The sequence below is a fragment of the Aotus nancymaae genome, unplaced genomic scaffold (genome assembly GCF_030222135.1).
Source record: "Aotus nancymaae isolate 86718 unplaced genomic scaffold, 86718_ANA_hifiasm-v0.15.2.pri h1tg000040l, whole genome shotgun sequence".
NCBI classification, from domain to species: Eukaryota; Metazoa; Chordata; class Mammalia; order Primates; family Aotidae; genus Aotus; species Aotus nancymaae.
The window spans coordinates 44,742,804-44,756,727 of record NW_026988454.1 but is presented as its reverse complement, the minus strand read 5'-3'; the positions used below and the strand labels follow the sequence as shown (position 1 = coordinate 44,756,727).

General features: G+C 39.3%; 1 protein-coding gene across 2 annotated transcripts in view; it reads left to right on the top strand.

Annotated features, from left to right (window-relative positions):
- The window catches only part of PKIB (cAMP-dependent protein kinase inhibitor beta), a 132,102-nt gene that overhangs the window by 67,025 nt on the left and 51,153 nt on the right, over positions 1-13,924 (top strand). For both annotated transcript variants that reach the window (XM_012450057.3, XM_012450056.1), the window contains exon 3: positions 10,219-10,289. The gene's annotated coding sequence lies outside the window, so the exon portion shown is untranslated. The remainder of the gene's footprint in view (positions 1-10,218; positions 10,290-13,924) is intronic.

Genomic DNA, 13,924 nt, shown 5'->3' with positions numbered 1-13,924 from the left:
GAATTGCCTGAACCCAGGAGGCGGAGGTTGCGGTGAGCCGAGATAGTGCCATTGCACTCCAGCCTGGGTAACAAGAGCGAAACTCCGTCTCCAATAAAAAAAAAAACAAAAAAAAAAACTAAGTCTTACAGTTGAAATGGTTAATTTGCTTCACACAGTCAGATGATGGTGACTAGATACATTTTAACTTTGAGGTTTTTATATATTTTAGAACTATGCCTTGCCTTTAAAAAATATATTAAAAAAGATCCAAGATGGCCGCTTAGGAGGAACTCGGGAATGCAGCTCCGAGAGAAAGCACAGAGGGTGAGTGGACGCCGTATTTCCAGACTGATTTTTACTGCCCACAGACCAGGAGATTCACACGCAGAGAAGCCACACGGGTCGCCAGCGCCGCTGGCGCTGCTGGCTTGAACGGCGCAGCCGCTGGGCCGGCACCCTGAGGCAACGGCTCACTGTACAAAGTGAGAGAGTCTGAGTCCCCTATAAGCCAGCAAGGGGAGCTGAAACGGGGAGCCAGGCCAGCGCCACGAATCTCAGAGCCGCGGCTTTAGCCAACGCAGCGGCTCCGGAGGCAGATCAGATGAGACGGTGTCCCCTCTTACCCAGCAAGAAGACCTGAAACACAACTGAAACCGGGACGGTCCAGCTCTGTGGAGGAGGGGCGTTCTCCATAGGCACCCTGCTGTTCTCTACCAAGGCAATCCGCCACTACAGAGACTCCGTCACTACAGGGGCGGGCCAACATATCGGAAGCAGTTCTAACTACACCCAGAAGTTCACACGGAAGCTGGGTGGAGCCCACAGCAGCTTAGCGAAGCCTCTGCAACCTGAGTGTGACTAGGCTGCCACCTTGTGGGCAGGGAAAACAGCAACCGCACAGGGGAACATCAAAAACCGTAACTCCCTGGGACAGAACACCTGGGGGGAAGAGCAGGGGGTTTATGAGTTCTGCCACAGCAGACTTAAAATTACCAAAATCAGAAAGACAACAACTACAAAGTCAACAGGTGGATAAATCCACAAAGATGGGAAGAAACCAGCGCAAAAAGAATGAAAACACCCAAAACCAGAACACTTCTCCTCCTACAAGGGATCACAACTCCTCACCAGCAAGGGAACAAGACTGGATGGAGAATGAGTGCGATGAAATGACAGAATCAGCTTTCAGAAAGTGGATAATAAGAAACTTCCGTGAGCTAAAAGAACATGTTCTAACCCAATGCAAAGAAACTAAGAACCTTGAAAAAAGACTTGACGAAATGCTAACAAGAATGGACAACTTAGAGAGGAATATGAGCGAATTGATGGAGCTGAAAAACACAACACGAGAACTTCGTGAAGCATGCACAAGTTTCAACAGCCGAATTGACCAAGCAGAAGAAAGGATATCAGAGGTCGAAGATCAACTCAATGAAATAAAACGAGAAGGCAAGATTAGAGAAAACAGGGTAAAAAGGAATGAACAAAGTCAACAAGAAATATGGGACTATGTGAAAAGACCTAATCTACGTTTGATAGGTGTACCTGAATGTGACGAAGAGAATGCATCCAAGCTGGAAAATACTCTTCAGGATATTATCCAGGAAAACTTCCCCAACCTAACAAGGCAGGCCGAGATTCAAGTCCAGGAAATACAGAGAACACCACAAAGATACTCCTCTAGAAGAGCAACCCCAAGACACATAATCATCAGATTCACCAGGGTTGAAATGAAGGAGAAAATACTAAGGGCAGCCAGAGAGAAAGGTCGGGTTACCCACAAAGGGAAGCCCATCAGACTCACTGCAGATCTCTCAGCAGAAACCCTACAGGCCAGAAGAGAGTGGGGGCCGATATTCAACATCCTTAAGGAAAAGAACTTTCAACCCAGAATTTCGTATCCAGCCAAACTAAGCTTCATAAGTGAAGGAAAAATAAAATCCTTTGTGAACAAGCAAGAACTCAGAGAGTTCATCACCACCAGACCAGCTCTACAAGAGCTCCTGAAGGAGGCACTACACATAGAAAAGAACAACCAGTACCAGCCACTCCAAAAACACACGAAAAGGTAAAGAGCATCAACACAATGAAGAAGCTGCATCAACCAAAGGGCAAAACAGCCACCTAGCACCAAAATGACAGGATTGAATTCACACATAACAATATTAACCCTAAATGTAAACGGACTAAATGCCCCAATCAAAAGACACAGACTGGCAAATTGGATAAAAAGCCAAAACCCATCAGTGTGCTGTATCCAGGAAACCCATCTCGCATGCAAGGATACACAAAGGCTCAAAATAAAGGGATGGAGGAAGATTTACCAAGCAAATGGAGAGCAAAAAAAAGCAGGAGTTGCAATTCTCATCTCTGATAAAATAGACTTTAAAGCAACAAAGATCAAAAGAGACAAAGAAGGACATTACATAATGGTAAAAGGATCAATGCAGCAAGAAGAGCTAACGATCCTAAATATATATGCACCTAATACAGGAGCACCCAGATACATAAGGCAAGTTCTTAAAGACTTACAAAGAGACTTAGACTCCCACACAATAATAGTGGGAGACTTCAACACACCACTGTCAATATTAGACAGATCAACGAGACAGAAAATTAACAAGGATATCCAGGACTTGAACTCAGACCTGGAACAAGCAAACCTAATAGACATTTACAGAACTCTCCACCCCAAATCCACAGAATATACATTCTTCTCAGCACCACATCACACCTACTCTAAAATTGACCACATAATTGGAAGTAAATCACTCCTCAGCAAATGCAAAAGAACGGAAACCATAACAAACAGTCTCTCAGACCACAGTGCAATCAAGTTAGAACTCAGAATTCAGAAACCAACCCAGAACCGCACAGCCTCATGGAAAATGAACAACTTTCTCCTGAATGTTGACTGGATAAACAATGAAATGAAGGCAGAAATAAAGACGTTCTTCGAAACCAACGAGAATGAAGACACCACATACCAGAATCTCTGGGACACATTTAAAGCAGTCTCTAGAGGAAAATATATAGCAATAAGTGCCCACATGAGAAGAAAGGAGAGATCTAAAATTGACACCCTATCGTCAAAATTGAAAGAGCTAGAGGAGCAAGATCAAAAAAACTCAAAACCTAGCAGAAGACAAGAAATAACTAAGATCAAAGCAGAATTGAAGGAGATAGAGACACGAAAAACCCTTCAAAAAATCAATAAATCCAGGAGCTGGTTTTTTGAAAAGATCAACAAAATAGACAGACCACTAGCCAGACTAATAAAAAAGAAAAGAGAGAATAATCAAATAGATGCAATAAAAAATGACAAAGGGGATATCACCACAGATTCCACAGAAATTCAAACCATCATCAGAGATTATTACAAACAACTCTATGCACATAAATTAGAAAACCTGGAGGAAATGGATAAATTCCTGGACAGCTGCCTCCTGCCAAGCCTAAACCAGGAAGAAGTCGAAACCCTGAATAGACCAATAACAAAGTCTGAAGTCGAGGCAGCAATTAAGAGCCTACCACCCAAAAAAAGCCCAGGTCCAGATGGGTTCACAGCCAAATTCTACCAGACATACAAAGAGGAACTGATACCATTCATACTGAAACTATTCCAAATAATCCAAAAAGAGGGAATCCTTCCCAAATCATTTTATGAGACCAACATCATCCTAATACCAAAACCTGGCAGAGACTCAACAAGAAAAGAAAACTACAGGCCAATATCCATGATGAACATAGATGCAAAAATCTTCAATAAAATAATGGCAAGCCGATTACAACAGCACATCAAAAAGCTTATCCACCATGATCAAGTAGGATTCATCCCGGGGATGCAAGGCTGGTTCAATATACGCAAGTCTATAAATGTAATTCACCACATAAACAGAACCAAAGACAAAAACCACATGATTATCTCAATTGATGCAGAGAAGGCCTTCGACAAAATTCAACAGCCCTTTATGCTAAAAACCCTCAATAAACTAGGTATTGATGGAACGTATCTCAAAATAATAAAAGCTATTTACGACAAACCGACAGCCAATATCATACTGAACGGGCAAAAACTGGAAGCATTCCCTTTGAAATCTGGCACTAGACAAGGATGCCCTCTCTCACCACTCCTATTCAATATAGTACTGGAAGTTCTAGCCAGAGCAATCAGGCAAGAAAAAGAAATAAAGGGTATTCAATTAGGAAAGGAGGAAGTCAAATTGTCTCTATTTGCAGATGACATGATTGTATATCTAGAAGACCCCCTCATCTCAGCCCAAAAGCTCCTGAAACTGATAAGCAACTTCAGCAAAGTCTCAGGATACAAAATCAATGTGCAAAAATCACAAGCGTTCCTATACACCAATAACAGACTTAAAGAGAGCCAAATCAAGAACGAACTGCCATTCACAATTGCTACAAAGAGAATAAAATACCTAGGAATACAACTAACAAGGAATGTAAAGGACCTCTTCAAGGAGAACTACAAATCACTGCTCAACGAAATAAGAGAGGACACAAACAGATGGAGAAACATACCATGTTCATGGTTAGGAAGAATTAATATCGTGAAAATGGCCATACTGCCCAAAGTAATATACAGATTCAATGCTATCCCCATCAAGCTACCAATGACCTTCTTCACAGAACTGGAAAAAACCACCTTAAACTTCATATGGAACCAAAAGAGAGCCCGCATAGCCAAGTCAATTCTAAGCAAAAAGAACAAAGCAGGAGGCATCACACTACCAGACATCAAACTCTACTACAAGGCTACAGTAATCAAAACAGCATGGTACTGGTACCAAAACAGAGATATAGACCAATGGAACAGAACAGAGGCGTCGGAGGCAACACAACATATCTACAACCACCTGATCTTTGACAAACCTGATAAAAACAAGCAATGGGGAAAGGATTCCCTGTTCAATAAGTGGTGTTGGGAAAACTGGCTAGCCATATGCAGAAAGCAGAAACTGGACCCCTTCCTGACACCTTACACTAAAATTGACTCCAGATGGATTAAAGACTTAAACATAAGACCTAACACCATAAAAACACTAGAAGGAAACCTAGGCAAAACCATTCAGGACGTAGGCGTAGGCAAGGACTTCATGACCAAAACACCAAAAGCATTGGCAACAAAAGCCAAAATAGACAAATGGGACCTAATCAAACTCCACAGCTTCTGCACAGCAAAAGAAACAGTCAATAGAGTGAATCGGCAACCAACAGAATGGGAAAAAATTTTTGCAGCCTACCCATCTGACAAAGGGCTGATATCCAGAATTTACAACGAGCTAAAAAAGATTTACAAGAAAAAAACAAACAAGCCCATTCAAAAGTGGGCGAAGGACATGAACAGATACTTTACAAAAGAAGACATACATGAGGCCAACAAGCATATGAAAAAATGCTCATCATCACTGGCCATTAGAGAAATGCAAATCAAAACTACATTGAGATACCATCTCACACCAGTCAGAATGGCAATCATTAAAAAATCTGGAGACAACAGATGCTGGAGAGGATGTGGAGAAATAGGAACACTTTTACACTGTTGGTGGGAGTGTAAATTAGTTCAACCATTGTGGAAAACAGTGTGGCGATTCCTCAAGGACCTAGAAATAGAAATTCCATTTGACCCAGCAATCCCATTACTGGGCATATATCCAAAGGATTATAAATCGTTCTACTATAAGGACACATGCACACGAATGTTCATAGCAGCACAGTTTACAATAGCAAAGACCTGGAACCAACCCAAATGCCCATCGATGATAGACTGGACAGGAAAAATGTGGCACATATACACCATGGAATATTATGCAGCCATTAAAAAAGAGGAGTTCGCGTCCTTTGTAGGGACATGGATGAACCTGGAAACCATCATTCTCAGCAAACTGACACAAGAACACAAAATCAAACACCACATGTTCTCACTCATAGGCGGGTGTTGAACAAGGAGAACACATGGACACAGGGAGGGGAGCACTATACATGGGGATCTGTTGTGGGGGAGTGGGGGGGACAGCGGGGGGGTGGGGAATTGGGGAGGGATAGCATGGGGAGAAATGCCAGATATGGGTGAAGGGGAGGAAGGCAGCAAATCACACTGCCACGTATGCACCTAAGCAACAACCTTGCATGTTTTTCACATGTACCCCAAAACCTAAAATGCAATAAAAAAAAAAAAAAAAAAAAATATATATATATTAAAAAAATACTTATTGAAACAGCTATAACTAGATTTAGTTGCTCATTGACATTGTGAAATAGTTTAAATGAAAGCATAGGCTAGGTCTTATCTCATGTGTTGTAGCTGTCTAGTTGCCTATCTGTTCCCAAGCAACTAAACCTGATCCCCGGTCTTACAGACCAAAGTGTAAAGCCTTTACCGGAACGTACCTTTGACTGGACTTTGTCCTCCAAACTACATTTGCTTCTCCTTCTACAGTCCTTGGTGTTTTGAGGCAGAAATTTGCATAATGTAACTAACCTGACATGATTTTTATATTTACAGTTCATTTTTCAGAGAAGTCATTGAACCAGGTGAGATATATAAGGCTGAGTTATACAAATTCAGGGTTAAATCTATATTTAGAATTTTGATATTTTGTTCATCATAGATTATTGCATAAATTTTCATTTTTAAAATGTTTGGTGTTTATATGTTATTTATCTTGATTTCTGAGGTTTTGGGCACCCCCTGAAATTTTGTGCTTGAGATCTGATAGATTCTTCTCCTTTGTGCATATTATTTGCATATTAACATGGTTGGCTGATTGAGTAATTAAAACTCAAGTTAGAAAATATATATGTGGAAGAAAAAATAAGTATTTATTATTTTACCAAACCCTAGTACCAAAAACTACCATAAATCCTATCAGTTCATGGTTTAAGTATTTATATTTACAACTGGGGTCAGCTTGGGACATGCAGAGACACCTGCAACAAGGACTGATAATCCATCAAAAAGGAGGATGGACAAGAGCCAAGATTAATATTTTTAGCTAGGTTATTACATCTTTCTTGAAATGCTCTTATTGTTCCATCTCCAGCCTGGTAGTCTCATCTCTAAAGTGTCAGTGTTGACATGTAGTTTTCTCTGACGGGAGAAGAGGAGTAGGAGGGAGGGAGAGTGGGTAGAGCATCAGACCTTGAAGCCCGAGGTACCCAGAGCAGTTCTGCTTGTCTCCATTTTGAACGTAGGCCTTCTGCTAAGGGTTTAACTGAAAAAGAAAATATTCTAGCTAGGCCTGGTGGCTCACGCCTATAATCCTAGCACTTTGGGAGGGTGAGGCGGGCGGATTGCCTCTCGGGAGTTCGCTACTAGCCTGGGAAACACGGTGAAACCCCCTCTCTACTGAAACACCAGACGTAGTGGCGTGCACCTGTAGTCCCAGCTACTGGGGAGGCTGAGGCAAGAGAATTGCTTGAACTGAGGCGGAGGTTACAATTAGCCAGAGAGAGAGAAAGAGAGAGAGAGAGAGAACATCTAATTATACCTGTTTATATTTTATTTTTACTGTATGTTAATGTGACATTTATAATAATTATAATATAGCAAATACGTTATAATAGACTATTAGTATAGAAATACTTATAATTTATAAGATAAATACTTATATATAGGAGATATGTATACACAAAAATTATTTTTGTATTTGTTAGGGGCATGTTACTCTTCTTGAAACCTTTTCAAGAATTACTGCACTTTTGTTAGTAAAATATTTGATAATTGATATTTTAAAAGATAAGTAGACTCTGACAGTCTCTTAACCTTTAGTATGTTTGTGTTAAGCATATCCTCATTAAATCTGAATTTTTATGTATGTTAGTAATAAAAAATACGGATAAAATATTTTCAAAGTCCACCATATAAGTATATTTGTATGTAACATAAACTGCAAAGAAGTGAAGAGGAAAAGAATAACTATTTCACTCCTCTTTTTTTGGTTGTATTGCAATAGACAGGGATAGGTGAATTTCTGTAAAATAAAAAAAAAAATTAACCATGGAAAGGGTATAAAATTATGGGGATATTTTAAACATGCATTTAAAAAATGCAAATAGTAATGTTTAGTTTTATTTAACAGACTTTATTTATAGTTTTTACTAAACCTTTGCCAAGAAATGTGTCCAAATGGTTGAAAAAATTAGGACTACAAAATTTGTTTTCTTCATCGTGTCATTTAGGAGTCCATATTTATATTACATTATATAAGTTTTGAAGTTTACCAGTTTTTTATCTTTTTACTACTTTCTGTATCATCATTCTTCATTTATATTTCACTTCCTTTTCTTAGTTCCTTATATTTGGTCTGGACATATAGGACTTATTGAAGGAAAAAGTCCAAGGAAAAGAATGAGGGGAAGAGAAAAGATCATTTGAGAAACTGAGTATGGGAACAAGGTTAAAATGATGTCTGCTTTTGATTTTAAAATTCTTCCAAGGTGATAAAATATGCATTCAGGCAGCTCTAAGTCTGAAAAACACCTAATGCACCTTGACATTCAACAGATATTTATTGCACTCCTCCTGCCATCTGTGAGACACTGCGCTGGGGACAAGACAAATGAGTCACAGTCCGTGCCCTCAAAAGGCTTAAAAAAATGTGTTTGCAGCAGGAAGGCAGACACTAATCCGAAATGTGTAATGCATGTGATAAGCACAAAGACAGATATATACCAGGATGTTTTAAAGCACACAGGGAGGAACCTGCCTAGACTGAGGGAGGCATAGAAGGCTCTGGAAAGTGTTGCCCAAGTTGACCCAGAGTAGATGAAGAAGAGATACTATCAAGGGGATGGGGAGGAGATTGAAGGCAAAGAAACTCAGCCACAGGAGCAACAGAAATAAAGCACAGGATTCTACTGGTGGAGTGTGACTGTGGAGCTTTAGGATTCGTGCAGGTTGGGCATGAGTGAAAAGGAAGGAGAAGTAGAGTGGGGCTAGTTCTTGGAGAGCACCATGTACCACGTGAAGGGATGTGGACTCTTGATATTGTAGGTGATAGGAAGGCTAATAAGCATTAATTATAGAATAATTATGACTATATTTACTTTGAAATAATTCTACCTGACACTTGTGTAAAGGATGGATTTGCAAGAAGCAAGAATGCAAACAAGAAAATCATTTGGACGTTGTTGCCACAGTCCAGGAATAGTGAAAGGGAGGTTGAACTAACGCAGTGAGAGTGTGGTGAAAGGAATTTGCAAAGTGCCTTATTGATGCCAGTGGCTAATGTGCACACACTGATGGTTCATACTCCCATTATTTTTCACCCTTCTGTTCTTTTTGTTGTTGTTTTGTGTTGTTGTTTTTTGAGACGGAGTCTCTCTCTGATGCCAACCTGGAATGCAGTGGTGCAATCTTGGCTCACTGGAACCTCCGCCTCCCGGTTCAAGCAATTCCCCTGCCTCAGGACCCCAAGTAGCTGGGACTACAGACATGGGCCACCACACCCGGCTAATTTTTGTATTTTAGTAGAGATGGGGTTTCACCATGTTGGCCAGAATGGTCTCCATCCCCTGACCTCGTGATCCGCCTGCCTCAGCCTCCCAAAGTACTGGGATTACAGGCATGAGCCACCACGCCCGGCCTATTTTACACCCTTCTTATGCCAGATGCCAAGCCCTGAAATATAAGGCCTATTCTGTGAGTAGGAATTATATGTAGGTAGTTTATTTTGATTTCCAAGAGCAAGATGGTTAGATTCCTTTGACATGATCCTTATGTGGGAACTGGGAATATTGGTACAATGCCTCAGGACACTTATGAAGCATGCAGAAGATTCTCTATAATTATATACTCAACGTGTGATGTGTTTCTACAAACTTCCAAAGGTGGTATGATGCCAAGTATTCTCCTACAATCATTTTTTATGTGGCTACAAATGCTTCCTGTAATGATCAGTTGTTTTTACATGATGATTTTCTCAACTTGACATTGATCCCTAACAGCATCAATGCAGCAATTATTTACCAGATTTTGTAGCTCATGATCCTAGGAACTAATACCTGTTATTTTAAATAAAGCCTTTTTGACTTTTAATAGAAAACTTTACGATTGAATTAGAGGTTCTGCTTTTCCCAAGAAAGTCAGGCAAGTCATGGTGTTTACCAGTTTTGACTAAATGTTTTTAAAAGCCAAAAAGTAATTAAAATTTGATTAATTAACCGAATTGCCACCTTTTCTGGTTCTTCATAGTATTTTTTTTTAATTTGCAGGAAAGAAAGTTAACCAGAATTTCTTCTTATACCTGTCTCAGAAAAAAACAACATATTTTAAACAGAGATTTGTAAGTATCCTTTTCTTCTTTATTTAGGAAATTACATATTGATTTTGTGAAAGAAATAGTTCCTACCATAAAACACTTGACAGGAAATGGATATTTACTCTGAAGTGGTATGCAAAATTTGAATGACAGTAACACACATGCAAAAATCTACCACTCATCAAACAACAAAATAAATAAACCAAAGCCTAAATTAGAAAACCTTCACCAAATCTATCTATAGCTCATAAATATTTGGTTTATTCTTTGGAAATTTCTCTTTGATGATGTCTTTTTCATTACCTTTTTTCCTTTTGTGAAAATATATGTGTGTCCATATATTTTAGAAAGTTTGTCATATCAATGAGAAAAAAGAGAAAAAGGTCCACAGGAAAGGAAAGAATCTGTATTCTGTTAAAAGTTAATATGGCTTTTCTATGACCACTTTTAGTGAAATTTTTTTTTAAATCAAAGCTAGGTCTCATAATAGCTAAGGTCCTTGCAGTTTCATCATAATTATGAAAGGCCTATTATTTATTGTCCTATACCTGAAACTGATCAACTCAAGAATGAGGACTCTGGGAGACTTTTTCTATTTTAATTTACCAGAGTTAAAGACAAGCACACATTTTTACAAGTATTTTATTAGATAAATTTAGAAGAACTGATAAGTGAAAAAAATAAAAGCAAACCTTGTCCTAAAAATGTATCTGTAGTGATAGCATTTTATGTTTTATTCCCTGAAAAAAATCTTCATATCTAATGAAGTGTTATTGTAACACTAAAGCAAATAATCAGCATATTGAATTTAAGAACACAGAGTCAATGATGTAAAGCAGCAGTCCCCAACCATTTTTTGTACCAGGGACTGGTTTTATGGAAAACAATTTTTCTACGGACTTGGGGTTGGAGAGGGTAGGGACGGTTTTGAGATGATTCAAGCACATTACGTTTATTGTGCATGTTATTTATGTTATTATTACATTATAATATATAATGAAATAATTATATAGTTTATCATCATATAGAATGAGTGGGAGCCCTAAGCTTGTTTTCCTGAAACTAGATGGTCCCACCTGGGGTTGATGGGAGACAGTGACAGATCATCAGGCATTAGATTTTTCATAAGAATCATACAACCTAGATCCCTAACATGTGCAGTTCACAATAGGTTCACGCTTCTGTGAGAATCTAATGCCACCACTAGTCTGACAGGAGACAGAGCTCAAGTGGTAATGTGAGTGATGTGGAGTGGCTGTAAATACAGCTAAAGCGTTGATTACTCAGCTGTTGCTCACCTCCTGCTCTGTGGCCCAGTTCCTAACAGGCCATGGATTGGTACCAGGCCATGTATTGGCCCAGGGGTTGGGGACCCTGGTATAAAGAAGATCAGTAAAACAAAGTCATACAACTAAGGTCTGGAGCTGAGTGGGCTCCTAACTAGCTGTATAAGACCTTGGACAGCACAATTCTGGGCTTCACAACTATAAATATTTGTGTTTGAGGGTTGTTGAATAAAATGTGGACTACCTTAGATGATTTTATGATTCCAGGAAATCACTAAAACATTGCTGCTTAGTAAACAGTCACTTTATCTTGATTATTATATGACATTAACATTTGTGTAGCAGCTAATAAAACAAACCAACAGGAACTGAGATGTATTTCTGTCTTGCTTCATCAGATAAGACCTCGGCAATTGTTTAATTAAAAGGTGTATTAAGTGCTTAACTACACATTTTGCAGCAATATAGACTGTTTCATAGCTTTGTGGCATTCGTTTTCAGTTTCAATGCATACATTTATTTATCTTGTGATTCCGAGTAAGTTGCCTGAACTTCCTAACACTTCAGTTTGTCAGTAAAATGAGGGTAACCATTCTGATATCACAGGATTGTCTTGGAGCTTAAAGGAAATGAAAAATGTAAGTATTAACAATGACATTAACCTATACTGCAATCATGATTTCCTATCTTTACTAAATTGTTTTCTAGATCATGAGGTTTTGTGCTTGTAAAGATTTTATTCGTAAACATATATATGCTATGTTATGGATGATATTGGTATTATAAAGTCACTGGAAGAATTGTTATAATGCAGATTCTTGGTCACACTTCCAGCTATTAACAAGATTCTTAGATAACTCATATGAAAGTAATTCATAAGCTACTCCTTGAGAAACACAAATTTTCCTTTAAAAATGATCCCCAAATCAAAATCAAAAGGGAGCTTTGTAAAAAATACCATTTCTAGGGCTCTATCTTGGAGATTCTGATTTAGCAGCAGATCTGCAGCAAGGCCTTGGAAGTTGTGTTTTCAAAAAACTGCCTCATTGCTTATGATATTTTGAAAACTCCTGCTTCACAGCTTCACTGCATCTCCAAGTTTTTGTTAAAGAAGGTTTTGGCTGTGCTGCTTACCATGTATGGATGAAGGGATGTAGTCATGCTTGTGTGCTTCTGCTAGTTCAGATCAAGTAAAGAATGAAAAGGAAGAGTTTGGATGTCTGCTGTACATACATTAATGAGACTGACTGTCTTCTCACCCTTGACTATGTAGGTACTTTACATAAATCCCTGTATCAAGCCCATAAATTGCAGATTTCCTGAACCAGAAAACATCCTTGGAGATCATCTAGTTCAAACCTCTTATTTCATGGAGGAGGGAATTAAACTCAGATTTGCCCAAGGCCCCAGCAGAAAACCAGGACTAATAGTTGGATTCCTGTTCCAAGCTTAGTTTCATTTCTATCACAATTGGATGACTTTAATCCTGTCATTTTAAAAACCTGTAACATTGTGAAACCAGCTTTTCTAGCGCTGAAATTGGGCTTCCAGACCATGCATAGAAAGTGCTCTTAATTGTCCAGCTCTTTGAAAGTGAGAGTGTCTTCCTTCCCAATTCCAGTTCTCCGTCCTGAATTCAAAGATGCAGGAGGGCCACTGAGGGATTGCTGGTACTCACCTGGAGATGACATCTTTTCCTATAGTTACACCATCTTCTCTATTGCCTTCTTGGTCTTTATGTTAGCCAGAGCCAGGCCTTTTCTTAAACTCCGTATCTCCAGAAGGCAGAGCCATCATCTTAGTTTTTTTCTTCATACTTGCATCTTTTTCTGTGTGTTCATGTGTGGCATGTCTTTAGTTGCCCTCATTCAGTTATTTTTGAGCTCTGGAGTGCAATTAAGTTTGACAAATAACTCAATGCTTCTCTGTCCCAAGAACAGTCCTGGGTACCAGAGATGTAAAATGAATCCAGGATAGTCCTAGTTTCAAAACCATTCATAACATCATGGGAAGGAAATAAGTATGAAAAATCTTGCAAGAATGTTTGCAAGTGCCACAAGAGCACAGAAGCCGTGACTTCCACTGGCGAGGAGAGTCAAAGAAGGCTTTGGAGAGGAAGTGACACTGGGTTTGTTGTAGGTGCTAAACCCATAACCCACAATGAATGTACAACATTTTGAACGCACATGAAAATAATGTTTCTAAGTCTTAATGAAGAGAGCAAATGCAATGGAGATGAATAAGGCTAATGTCAGCATGATGGAGGAGGGACACCGCCACACATGGCAGGAGGCCTGTGTCTTCTCCTCACACCACCGCCTCCGACCCGTGTGACTCTCGGCAATCCAGACTCCTGTGGCATGAAATACATGT